We start from the raw sequence: 14,895 nt of genomic DNA, 5'->3' as shown, positions 1-14,895 counted from the left end.
TGATGGACACTTGGGCTGTTTCCATAGTTTGGCTATTAGAGATAATGCTGCTATAAACATTGGGATGAATGCATCCCTTCAAATCAGTATTTTTGTATCCTTTGTGTAAATACCTAGTAATTCAATGGCTGTATCATAGGATAACTATTTTTTTTAACTTTTTGAGGAATGTCCATAGTGTTTTCCAGATCGGCTACACCAGTTTATATTCCCACTAACAGCATGAGAGGGCTTTCTTTTCTCTGCATCCTCACCAACATTTGTTGTTGCTTGTGTTGTTAATTTTAGCCATTCTGACTAACAGGTGTGAGGTGATATCTCATTGTAGTTTTAATTTGTATTTCCCTAATGGGTCATTGGTTTTCTTACTGTGTTCTGGCAGCTTATCATATATTCAGGATATAACATTTTTGTCATATGTGTTTTATAAATATTCTCTCCTAGTCTGTGGCTTATATTTTTATTCTCTTAAAAGTGTGAGTTGTGGAACAGAAATTTTTAGATTTTGATGATCTTTAATATATCAACTTACTTTTAATGAATTATGCTTTAGGTATTCTATCTAAGAAATCATTTCCTAACTCAAAGTCACAAAGATTTTCCTCTATGCTTTCTTCCTGGTGCTTCATAGGTTTAGGTTTTACTTTTATGACTATGGTCCATAATTTTTTTCTATGATCTGTAATATCAGTATATGACACTGAAATGGTAAGATATGGGCAATGATTGTGCATGTGTGTTTTGCATATAGACATCTAATTGTTCCAGGATGATTTCTTTTGAGAAACCTTCTTCCCCTTTATAATCATGGACCACATATTTTTTAAAATGTCTATTTCTAGACTTATTATGCAGGCACACCTCATGTAATAACATTTTGCTGTATTTTACTTCATAAATTTTACATTTTTAAAACAAACTAAAGGTTTGTGACAACTTTGTGCCAAAGAAGTTTATTGGCACCAATTATCCCAATGGTAATTGTTCACTTCTTGTTTCTGTCAGATTTAGGTAATTCTCACAATATTTCAAACTTTGTCATTATTATTATAATTGTTACAGTGATCTTTATCAGTGATTAAAACTTGCTGAAAGCTAAGATAATGGTTACCATTTTTTATCAATAAAGCATTTTTAAATTATGTAAATTGGTTCTTTAAATATAATGCTATTGAACTCTTAAGAGTCTACTGTGTAGTGTAAACATAACTCTTATATGCACTGGGAAATCAAAAAGAATTCATTTGACTCACTTTATTGCCATGTTAGTTTTACTGTGCTGAATTGGAACTAAACCCACAATATGTCCAAGATATTTCTTTGTTCTCTGTGCCTATCATTTCACCAACATCACGCTATCTTCATTAATAATAAGCTTTCAATAGGTTTTTAAATGAGATAGTGAGAGTCCTCCAAATATATTCTTTGTTTTCAGAATCACTTCAGATGTTCTAGTTCCTTTTACTTTCCATATAAATGTAATATCGGTATTAAAATATTGGATGCTGATGTCAATTGCTTTGATACCAAATGAATAGATTTTCAGAAACGTCTTCTAATACACAAATCTACTATAGTTAAAACCACTTGTCTTCTTTGGTTTTTACTTAATTATTTAATTAAATATTAATTAAATGAATGTTTCGTAGTTTTCAGCATACAGACCCTGTGCATATTTTGTTAGATACCTACTCCATGTTTTGGGGTGCTATTGTAAGTGGTCATTTTAAAATTTGATTTTCCAGCTATTCATTACTACTAATTAGACATATAATTGATTTTTGTTTATGACCTTTTATCTTCTGACTCTAGTAAACTCACTTATTTGTTCTAATATCTTTCTCACTCCTCTCTCTCTCTTTTTTACAGCTTCTTGGGCATTGTATGTAGATAATTATATCATCTGTGAAAAGTGACACTTTTATTTCTTCCTTTCCTACCCACATGCGTTTTATGCCTTATATTTTCTTTTGCTTGACTCATTGCACTGACTAGAACCTCCAGAAGTGGTACAAGTTGGACTCCTTGCCTTGTTTCTGATGTTCGGATCAACATTTGCAAATCTTTCATGTTTAAGTATGTTGTTAGCTGTAGCTTTTTCACAGATGTCCTTTACAGTGTTGAATAAGTCCTTTTATATTCCTAATTTGCTGAGCATTTTTATCATGAATGGGTATTGGATTTTGAATTATTTTTTTCTACCATTTATTGAAATGATCATGTCTTTTTCTTCTTTATTCAGTTGATATGATGAATTACTTTTTGAATGTTGAATGAACCACACATACCTGCTATAAAACTTACATGGTCATGATTTATTCTTTTTTACATTAAAAGTGGGTTTCCTATAAACAGTATATAGTTAAGTTTTATTTTTCAAAATCGGGTCTTTATCTTTTCTAATAAGTATGTTTAGACCATTTAGATTAATGTAATTAGTGAGATAGTTAAATTTTTTTTCTATCATTTTTAAATTTTATTTTATTTAGCCTCTCTGGTTTTTGTTCTACCATTCCAACTCTACTGCCTGCCTATGGATTATTTCAATACTTTTAAGTATATATTTTTTATATATGTTTTAGTTTTATTCTTTTTTTTTAATTTTTTTTTATAAACATATATTTTTATCACCAGGGGTACAGGTCTGTGAATCGCCAGGTTTACACACTTCACAGCACTCACCATAGCACATACCCTCCCCAATGTCCATAACCCCACCCCCCTTCTCCCAACCCTCCTCCCCCCAGCAGCCCTCAGTTTGTTTTGTGAGATTAAGAGTCACTTATGCTTTGTCTCCCTCCCAATCCCATCTTGTTTCATTGATTCTTCTCCTACCCACTTAAGCCCCCATGTTGCATCACCACTTCCTCATATCAGGGAGATCATATGATAGTTGTCTTTATCTGCTTGACTTATTTCACTAAGCATGATACGCTCTAGTTCCATCCATGTTGTCGCAAATGGCAAGATTTCATTTCTTTTGATGGCTGCATAGTATTCCATTGTGTATATATACCACATCTTCTTGATCCATTTATCTGTTGATGGACATCTAGGTTCTTTCCATAGTTTGGCTATTGTGGACATTGCTACTATAAACATGCCCCTTTGGATCACTACGTTTGTATCTTTAGGGTAAATACCCAATAGTGCAATTGCTGGGTCATAGGGCAGTTCTATTTTCAACATTTTGAGGAACCTCCATGCTGTTTTCCAAAGTGGTTGCACCAGCTTGCATTCCCACCAACAGTGTAGGAGGGTTCCCCTTTCTCCGCATCCTCGCCAGCATCTGTCATTTCCTGACTTGTTGATTTTAGCCATTCTGACTGGTGTGAGGTGATATCTCCTTGTGGTTTTGATTTGTATTTCCCTGATGCTGAGTGATATGGAGCACTTTTTCATGTGTCTGTTGGCCATCTGGATGTCTTCTTGGCAGAAATGTCTGTTCATGTCCTCTGCCCATTTCTTGATTGGATTATTTGTTCTTTGGGTGTTGAGTTTGCTAAGTTCTTTATAGATTTTGGACACTAGTCCTTTATCTGATATGTCGTTTGCAAATATCTTCTCCCATTCTGTCAGCTGTCTTTTGATTTTGTTAACTGTTTCCTTTGCTGTGCAAAAGCTTTTGATCTTGATGAAATCCCATTATTTATTTTATAACTGGAAGTTTGTACTTCTTAATTTCTGTCATCTATTTCATAAACTCCTCCACCCACCTCCTCTCTGATAACCACTAGTTCTCTGTTTTTAAGAGTCAAGGTTTTGTTTGTTCATTTTTTTGACAAATACTGTATAATTTCAGTTGTATTGGGGATCTAAAAACAAAAAACAAAGAATAGTCCTTTATATTTATCCAAACACTTATTATTTCTGAAGTTCTTCTTCATTTCTTAAATTACAAATTTCCCTTTAATCCTGAAATATGTCTTCAGACTGTCCTTTGAAGAAATTCTGTTGGTGACAAAGTGTCCTGATTTTTTTTTTTTTTTAACAGAGAATGCATTTATTTTTCCTTTGGTCCTCAGGGTTATTTTTGCTAAGTATAGAATTCTGGACTTAACATCCTTTTCTTTCAACTCTTTCAATGATTATGTTTCACTGTTTTCTGGCTTGTTTGTGTTTTCCTTTCTCTTTTTTTCCCCACCCTGCTTTACTGAGATATAATTGACATAATAGCACTGTGTAAGTTTAAGGTATACAACATGATAATTGGATATACATATGCATTGTGAGATGATTACCATAGTAAGATTTCTGAGCATATCCAGCATCTCACTTAGTTACTTTTTTGTGTGTGTGTGGTGAGAACTTTAAAATTGACTCTTATTTTCAAGTATACAATATGATATTTTTAATTATAGTCACCATGCTATACATTAGATCCCCAGAGTTTATTCATCTTATAACTGGAAGTTTGTGCTCTTTGACCATTTCTTCTATATCCCTGCCCCTGCCAAATGCTAAAATATTCAATTTCTCTGTATTTGAGTATGAGTTGTTTGTTTGTTTTTAGATTCCACATGTAAGTGAAATTATATATTATTTGTCTTTCTCTCTCTGACTTATTTCACTTAGTATAATGGCTTATGGCCCATTCATGTTGTCACAAATGGTAGAATTTCCTTCCTTTTTAATGGCTGCATAATATTTCATTGTACTACATAAATATATATTATGTAATATATATAAGTTTTCTTTATCTATCAAAACCTGTTTTTATATCTGTCTATAATAAATAAGCTTCACATATTTCCTGATGAAAAATCTGTGTTAACTTGTATCATTGTTCCTCTGTATGTCTTCTTTTTTCTCTAATTGTTCACATGATTTTTCTTTATCATGATTTTTGCTTATTATGTGTTTGGGCATGCTTTTCTTAAAGTTTATCTTATTGAGGTTCATTGAGTTTCTTGAATCTTAACGTTTATGGATTTCACCAGTTTGGGTAAGTTTTGGGACACTATTAACACATTTTTTTCTTCACCAATTTATTTCTCTTCTTTTGCCAGGACTTCAGTAACATGAATGTTAGACAAGTGTTTTATTAATATTTTTCCACATAAATAGTATTTCCTCAAAGTTCTATTTATTTTTTCAGGCTTTTTTTTCCCTCTTTTCTTCAGACTGATAATTTATATTGAATAACCTTCAAATTTGCTGGCTCTTTCTTCAATCATCTGTATTCTGCTCTTAAGCTGATCCAGTGAATGCTTTATTACAAATATTGTATTTTAAATTTTTAATTATTATTTGCTTCTTTTTGAGTTTTTAATTTCTGTTCTGAAAGCTTCTTTCCATTTATTTTAATTGTGTGTCTTTATTTCATTGACAGAGTTGCATTTGTTGCTTTAAAGTCTTTGAGTATTATGTTCTGCTGTTTCAGTCCTGTTCAAATTCCTGGAAAATGTTAATATTTTCATTTTGGCAGCCCACCAACCAAGATGGGGTCCAACCCTAGGTTCTGTTCTGTTTTCTGAGTTCTAGTTCCAATCTTGGATTTGTTTCAAACATTTTGTTTCACTGCTTTGGGTCTATTATTAATGCATTCATTTAAGATTTAAGTGGTAATTTAAATCTTGGTTTGGTTCTCAAGCCTTTGATATGCTGGTTTGGGTCTGTCCTGAACATCTGTAGCTTGGGGATGTTTTGGCTATACACAGAATAAAGGGATCACCTTCTTCAGTTGTCTTTTCTGTAGGATTCCCAACTTTGGCCCCTTTCAAAGGTTCCTTTTCTGGTTCTTCTGGTCAGACAAATTTTAAGTACTCTTGCCATTGCTACAGCAATAGCTCCATTTGGGGAGCCTGCTCTTGGGGCAAAACTACAGGGCTAAAAAAAGTAACTAAGCATACACACAGAGAGACACCAGAGGCTACTTCTACCCTCATCAGACCACAAGGGACACTTTCCATGATACCTCTAAAAAGTTGAGGTTTTTGTCAGACTTTCAGACTTCTTAGCTGATGTATGACTCCACAATGGGGATCCATACTTACTTAAAAGCCATAAGAACAAAACAGTATGGGAACCTCATTCCCCTCCTGGTTGCCAAGTTTTAGCTCCTTTCCATATTCCATGTGCTTTAGTTTATATAATTGGCAGAGTCCTAAGGTAGTTACTTACTGTATTTTGTCCATACACTTTAGTTGGTAATTACAGGGGGAGAGAGGGCAAAGAGCTCACTCTATTTCAGTAGGAGCTGGAAACACTTTTATTATAATTTTATTGCTTCTTTTAAATTGTAAGTGAAGTTCTCTGCGATTGTTGTTAGTCAAATCCTTGTTCATATAATTTCTTCCATTCATCTTTTTTGATGTTTGAAATAAAATATCTTAAAAAAAAAGAAATGGAATGTCTTCATGTATAACACAGTAAAATATAAATTTTTCCCTTCTCATCTGCTTGCTCTCTCTCTCTCACTCAAATAAGTAAATAAAATCTTTAAAAAATAAAAAAAGGGTGGGCATCTGGGTGGCTCATTCAGTTAAGCATCCACTTTTAGCTCAGGTCTTGATCCTGTAGGACTCCCTGCTTGGTGGGAAACCCACTTCTACCTCTCTCTCTGCCACTCACTCATGTGCTTGCTCCCTCCCTCTCTCTCTCAAAATAAATAAATAAATAAATAAATAGAATCTTTAAAAATATTTTAAAAATATTAATTTTTCCTTCTTGCTTCAAGAAGTTGCATTAAAAGTACAACAGTTTATATAACTTTTTTGTTTGTTGTTTCAAAAATGTTTCTTTTTTTTTTTAATTTATTTTTTATTTTCAGCATAACAGTATTCATTATTTTTCACCCCACCCAGTGCTCCATGCAATTCGTGCCCTTTATAATACCCACCACCTAGTACCCCAAACTCCCACCCCCCACCCCTTCAAAATCCTCAGATTGTTTTTTTTTTAAAGATTTTATTTATTTATTTGACAGAGAGAAATCACAGGTAGTCGGAGAGGCAGGCAGAGAGAGAGAGAGAGAGAGGGAAGCAGGCTCCCTGCTGAGCAGAGAGCCCGATGTGGGACTCGATCCCAGGACCCTGAGATCATGACCTGAGCCGAAGGCAGCGGCTTAACCCACTGAGCCACCCAGGCGCCCCTCAAAAATGTTTTAATAGACTTTTTTAAAAACAGTTTTTGGTTCAAAGCAAAGCTGATAGGAAGGTAGAAATTTCCTATATACTCCCTCTCCACCAAATGCATGATCTCCTCCCCTTTGAACAACCTGACCAAATGGTACTTATATTACAACTGATAAACCTGAATTGACACATCATTATCACCCAAACTCCATAGTTTATATTAGGGATCACTCTCAGTGTTGTACACTCTATGGGGATGGACAATTGTATAAATAACATTTACCCACCATTAATATCATTCAGAGTAGTTTCAAGGACCTAAAAATCTCCTGTGCTCTGCCTGCCCATTCTTCCCTCTTGCTTCCATTAACTTTTAATGGTGGTCTTTGCATATAATTATTAATTTTGCATATAGTTTTCTTTTTCTTTCTTTCTTTCTTTCTTTTTTTTTTTTTTTTTGAGAGAGAGAGATAGCAGAGAGAGAATGGAGGTGGGGGAGAGGATAGGAAGAAGGAGAGAGAGAAAGAGAATCTTAAGTGGACTCTAAGCTCAGTGCAGAGCCCAACACAGAGTTTGATCTCATGACCCTGAGAGGATGACCTGAGTCAAAATCAAGGGTCTGATGATTACTGGACTGAGCCATCCAGGCACCCCTATTATAATTTTCTAATAAACCTACTTAGTAAAATGTTTCAATTTTTATTGTAACTGATGTCTCTTTAACTCTACAAGTATATCATCATATCATTTGTAAGTAATAATAATTTTGCCATGTACTTTCCAATATTTTCATGTCACTTATTCCTCTTATGAAATTGTTTTGACTGGGATATTCAGAAAAAGTAATAAACAATAGTGGGGAAATTGTACATCCTGCTGTATTTCTGTCTCAAAATTGAGCAATTTGAGGAGAGGAGAGTTTAACTAAAGGACTAATTATTAAAGTGTAAACAGGGACTTGGCAAAATATCGAGAGATGATGGAGTGCTCCGGGCTAGTAAAAGTAGGAGTCTTTATCTTCCAGAACAGAAATATTACAAGGGAAGCAGTGTAGTAACAGACCCCATGGGGAGTGCTCTAGGGAGAAGACCATCTATGGAGGCAATACTAAGATCTTCCTTTCTTTCAATTAAACATTACAAAAAGGCAAACAGAATAAGGTAATATACTCACCATCCACAATGAACAACTGTTAACATTTTGACATGATTTATTCAAATCCAACAAAAATCTCATTGCAGATACATTTTAATCCTCCCCTCTTTGTTCTTCCCTTCCCAGGACTAATTCCTCCCTTCTTCTCCAGAGGTATTCACTATTATGCATTTTTGTATACTTACATTTTTCACATAGATGCAGATATGGAACAAAACCTATATAAAATGTTTTAGGAACACTGGAAAAACAAGTTTTCTGAACACTGATTATTATTATTTTAGATCTCAACTGAGAAGAACAAATATTTTAAAAATTGTTTCATCAGGAACAGAAATATGAGGACAGAAGTGGACAAGAGTCAGGGATCTATCTGGTTAGGTTCACCTCCATCATTATCCAAATGGTTAGGCTCACCTCCGACGAGGAGGAGGTTGGGCAAGTCACTTAACCTATGTTCTATGCACTTCAGTATCTTTACTTTTAATGTACTGGTAAAAAATTTCAGGCTTTGTAAGCCATACAGTCTCTATCTCAACTACTCAGCTTTGTTATTGTAGTGCAAAAGCACCCATAAATATGTAAATAAATGAGTGTAGCTGCATTCTAATAACATTTTGTTTATGAACATTGTAATTTGAATTTCATATAATTTTCACATGCCAAAAAATATTTTTATTCTTTTCATTTATTTCAATCATTGAAAAAGGTAAAATCCATTCTTAGCTCTGAACAAAAATAGGTAGTTGACCAGAATTGGCTCATGGGCCATAGTTTGCAGAATCTATGCTCCAAGCAGTTTAGTAATTGTTAATATTATTCACATATTTATATGTAAACCATTTCAATGTTATATATGACACTTCTTCAATTCTAAATATTTCAGTAAACATCTCCTAAGAATAAAGATGGTCTAAATATAATGCCATTATCATAGCTAAAGAAATTAACACTAATTCTTGAATATTGCCTTATTTTTGGACCATCCTGAATTTGAACTACTGTCCCAACATATCTTCTAGGAAGTTTTTGTCCTAATTAATATACAAAGTTTATTCATTACATTGCATTTTAATGACTCTCTACTCTTTTTAAATCTAGAATAGTCTGTGCTTTCCCCCATGATCTCTAGTTTTAAAAGTCTGAAAGTACTTTTTCTGGGCCAAACATTCTGGATTTGTAGATTATTTTTTCTTGTTGGATATTTAATGAGTCCCTTAATTCCTCATGTTTTCTGAGAACTGACAATTTTTTTTTTCTGAAAATTTAATCTAGGTGATTTTTTAGATTCAGAGCAAACTTTTGGCAAGAATGCTTCATAGGTGATGCTGTGTGCTTCACATTCATTTGGAGCCAAATAACAGGGGCGTTTAAGTGACAGTCATTAAGTATCCACTTTTGGCTCAGGTCATGATCCTAGGGTCCTGAGTCCCACTCAGACTCTCAGCTCTGGGCTCTCTGCTCCACAGGAAACCTGCTTCTCCCTCTCCCACTCCCCCTGCTTGTGTTACCTCTCTGCCAAATAAATAAATAAGATCTTAAAAAGGAAAAAAAAAAAAAGGAAGCCAATAACACCTGTTGTCCCAGGTATTGACTAGCAGATTTTCCACCCTGAAGATACATTGTCCTTTTGCAATCAGCAAGGACTCTCTGCAGGAACTCTTCAGCATCTTCAAATATTTTGTTTTTCAACCACCTGTTTTCTAATGGCTTGGGGATTCAGTAGTCGGTGATTCTCATCTGGATCAGTCATTACATTAAAAAATTATTTTTAATTGCTGTATGAACTGAAGGGATATTTAATTTAAAGGAACATATAGGAATCACTACTAATTGGTAGAAACTCTTTTTTTAAATTGTTGTTATTATTATTTTATTTAAAGTCATTAGTTTCTGATGTAGTGTTCAATGATTCATCAGTTGCTATAACACCCAGTGTTCACATCACGTGCCTTCCTTAATACCCATCACCCAGTTACCCCACCCATCTCCCCTCCAGCAACCCTCAATTTGTTTCCCATACTCAAGAGTCTCTTGTGGTTTGTCTCCCTCTCTGATTTCTTCCCATTCATTTTTTACTCCTTTCTCCTATGATCCTCTTACATTCCACATATGAGTGATACCCTGTGATGATTGTCTTTCTCTGATTGACTTATTTCACTTAGCATAATACCCTCCAGTTACATTTAGAAACTATTTCTAAAATAGGTTCATGTGAGACAGTGGTTCTGGTCTTACCTATTGAGGATATCTGTGCAGGGACTCAAGGTGGTAAAAGGCAGAGGGAGATTGAGAAGCCGTGTCCACAAATTGGTTTTATAAGAGATTTGAGACATTTGTAAACAATCTCCACCTTCCTTCTGCTGTCACCATGACAACATAAGTGAACCTGGCTAGAACCTTCCCATAGCATTAGGTCTTTCTCTGCTTAAGCTCCCAATCTTATTGAGAGGAATATCATTGATGTTTATCATATTCAGATTAAAAATAAATGTCGAGGAGCCAGAGGAGGGATGGCATGTCAAGATGTATGCTCTGGATCCTGTTTCACCAGGGATGGCCTCTTCACCACTTTTTCTTTATTTAAAATAGTAAAGTTATTATTTGGTATAATAAAGAATACCTTAATTTTTAAAAGTGTTTTTTTTGTACCTAAATTTGATGCTGCACTTAATTTGATGCTGTTCATGTGAAAAAGAAAAAAAAAAAGATTTACTTTTTTGGACAAATCAAGCATCTAAGTGGGAAAAGGCAAGTCTGAAAGACTTCTGGTTTGGAAACAGTGTGGAGTAGACACACTTCTATCTATGCATTTTACTAAGAACAGCTAAAATCCCACCCCTGGACATCATATATACAACAAACAGAAGACTGAGAAAAGTGGACAGGGAAAGGAAGTCTGCTAGGAAGCTTAGGACTGCAGAATGTCTTATCTTTGCATTTCCTCTTGCCTAATATATGCTGGACATAACCCAGAAATGTCAGTGAGCACAGGCAAGAAAACCTTGCTCCCCCCTACTAAAAAGGCCAAGAAAGGGACAGCCGAGGAAGACATATAATTTTAGGCAACTCCAGCCAAACATCACAGGAAAACCACAGCCCACCCCAGTGTCAGCTCTCTCGTGGGGAACCTGACCCCAACACCCAGTGGCATACCAGTCCTGGGTTTTGACACTGTGCTCTTGTTATGTGAAATGCAACCATTATGAGAAACAGGGTGAAGGATACTCAAGACCTCTCCATGTTATTTTGCACTGCATATAATTGATTAATTAATTTTTAAATTGATGTATAATTGACATAAAATGTAGTAGCTTCACATGTACAACATAGTGATGTGACAATTCTATACATTATCAAGTGCTCACCATGATAAGTGTAGTTATCTGTCACCATACAGTTATTATAATATTATTGACTATATTCCCCATGTTGTACTTATCATGTCCATGACTTATTTATTTTTATAACTGGAAGTTTCTCCATCCTCCCACACCTTTCCCCTCAGGAAACCACCAGTTTATTCCTTGTATTTATGATTCTGTTTTTCTTTATTACAAAATTAAAAGTTAAATTTAAATGCCAACTATTGGATGATATTTTTATTTTTTCATCTGGGTGCTCTGTAGTCACTTTAATGTACACTGACAGGTTCAGTGCCTTATGGGAAAACAATTAGAACAAATAGCTGTTTGCCTGTTTAATTCTAGTGCAATGTCCCTAAATATTAGGTTTGAAGGAGTGTCACTTGGAATTGGGAAAATTCATTTTCAGCTGGAAGATTTAGGGTAAACTTTGGTGGCCCTATGGAAAATCAGGTTATGTTTATGAGCAAAAGCATCCGAAAGAGAAAACTATCAAGGGCAATCATAGGAAGAAATGGAAACAGTTTTGTAACAAAACTCCACTCATCTCGAGAAAAAGTAATAATGTTACCCTTTCTTTCTTTTTCTATTTATTTATTCTTTCTTTATTCATTTCAATGTAATTCAATACAAAATTTAAGTAAGAATAATGACTGTGGAGAGGGACATTAACAAAGGGGAGCTCTGCTTTCAACCTACAGGAATTATTTACTTCACTCCTATTTACTACTCTAGGATATGCCAGTGACCAAAATAGGTAAGGTTCCCATACCCAGGAACACTGGGGTTGCTCACATCTAGGACACAACCTGAAACCTTCTAGAAGCAAAGTAATATAACAACATTGGATGGAATCTGGGGTTTGTAGCATGAAGCAGAACCAAATATAACAGCTGCAAATACCTAGGAAGGCTATAACACAGGATTAGACTTGCCTTTCCTAGTTCGAACAATGGAAAGTGGCAAGGAAGTTTTCTAGCCACCAGAATTGTTCATAAAGAAACAGACTGCCTTAAGAACTGTTCAGTACCCTTTCATCACTCATTTTTGAGCAAGAGAGGGATCACATTTTGTAAGGACTGATGGTGTTTATGTGAAAAAGGATGTGTAATGAGTGAAAGCAGAATGTGAAGGACCAGCAAGGTCCCTCTGATAGCACAGTTCTGGCATTGAGCACACACTCTCAGAATACAGTCAGATGTCTCAGACCCCTTTGACTCTTTCTGTTAGGGGTATGAGGTATAACACAGGAGGCAGTTCAATTTGACTCTTGGATCAATGGCAAATACAAACCTAAATGATTATTTGCCCTGTAATTGTACTTGCTTAATCTGATAACCCAAGATTCATTGTACCCCTCTTGCAGTTTCTTTGTTCTTTTGCTTCTATAGCTAGAACCTGCAGCTCCTCAGGAAAAGAAAAAAATAAAATAAAAGCCAGAGGGTTACTAGAGCCCATCTACCCTCAGCACAGAGAGCTAGAGATGGTTGAGAATTGACCTCCCCACAAAGCAGTCTTAGCCAACCACCAACTGGTGCAGGAAACATGACAGCCCACCTCTCTTGCCTACTGTGGAGACAGGTCTGAAGTGTAATCACACACCAGAATTCCCCACAGGATCAGGCTTGGTTTGGGTTGGGACTTGTCTGAACTTGCAATTTGGCTTGGTTCCTTCCTCCTCCCTCTTTTGCTTCCCCAATTCCTTACAGGTTTCCTTTGGGAACAATTAGTTAATAAATTATTGGCACATGAATTACAACATTAGGGACCACCTTTGGGAAACCTAGCCCATGACAGCCCTGAAATAAGAGGGGAGAATAAAGATTTTACCTTGAAGAATTTGTCCCCATGGTAAAATAGGTTTCCTAAATAGACACGGGTGATAGAAATTCCTTCATCAAATTATTGTTTGATGTTAGTAGAGTAACAAACTCTAAAAATAGTTGTCTTTGAGTAAAATCTGAGTACCCAACAGTGTTGTCTATAAAAGGCAAGTCTTTGATAGTTAGAAGTATTATATCCAAGAGAAAAGCCAAGAACCAATCTTAAACAGATCATCTATTGAAGATCAAGGTCTGGCCTTTCATCCCTTGCAAGGGCTTGCCCAGAGACCATGCACCCAGATGGCACTGGAGACTCTGACTGGGGGAACTTGACCCCCCTCCTCTAGGGACCCCTAAATTTAGCACATCCCCAAACTTAAAGTATGCAATCATAACTTTGTGGATGAGGTAGCAGTGAAACGCCAAAGATCCCCATCTAGTAATTATCTTTGTAAAATTATCTCCTTGGGTAGTATGTTAACACACTTTTGGTTCTTTGCTTTCTCCAGTCTCGTCATCAAATGGGTTCCAGGAAACTTTCAATCTGTCCCCTTCACCTGCACCCTCACCCCTTCACCAACCAAGGAACAAATGCTTCCTTTGTTGCAAATTACTAGGATGAGTAGAAAACCAAAGCAAAATGTCTACTAGACAGGAAAAGGGGGACATTTGACATTCACTAAAAAGTAACTTACTCTTCCAGGAGGAACTAACTTTGCAACAAAAGCATCCTCACAAAACAGGCAGGCGGAAGGACTGAGCGATTTAAAACCAGCCACGATTGTGTTTGAGCCTCTAGGAAGTGCGTGGGTGCATTTGAGAGGCATAAGTGTTCTTTGCTGGCATGGCAACAACTGGACTCTGATTTTCTTTTCTTCAACACCTGTGGCAAAGGTACTGGTAGAGAAACTGGTTTTATTTTTCTTGTCTCAGCACAGTGGGCTTTTCTTGTTTCTGAAACTGATGTTTAGCCGGGCTTAGATCTAGAAAAAGGTAGTAGCATCCCTAGGAAACATGAGTGAATGAGTGAAATAGTTTCCATTAGTAGAATACCAACAAAATAATAAGTACTTTATTATTCAGTATATATTATTTTTTTAAATTTTATTTTATTCTTTCAGTGTTCCAAGATACATTGTTTATGCACCACACCCAGTGTTCCATGCAATACCAGCCCTCCTTAATACCCACCTTTTAAAGAAAAGAAAATCAAAACTTCAGGAAATAAAAAACTTACCCAAGTTCACTTAGCAGGTAACCCTTGTACAAAATTGTCCACCTAAAAAAAGCAATCACTGAAGTGTGCTCTAAAATAAGAGTACATTTTCCCAGTTTCCACTACTGGTCCCAGCTTCAGTTTCCATGGTTCATTTGTTGTATATAAAGCTTCCATATGTGCAATTGGTATTTCAACAACCATCTATAATGTACACAGTACTGCAGAAGAATAAAAGAAATATAAGACTTCCAGGGATA

The sequence above is a fragment of the Mustela nivalis genome (genome assembly GCF_964662115.1).
Source record: "Mustela nivalis genome assembly, chromosome: 6".
NCBI classification, from domain to species: Eukaryota; Metazoa; Chordata; class Mammalia; order Carnivora; family Mustelidae; genus Mustela; species Mustela nivalis.
This window is presented reverse-complemented; position numbering follows the sequence as displayed.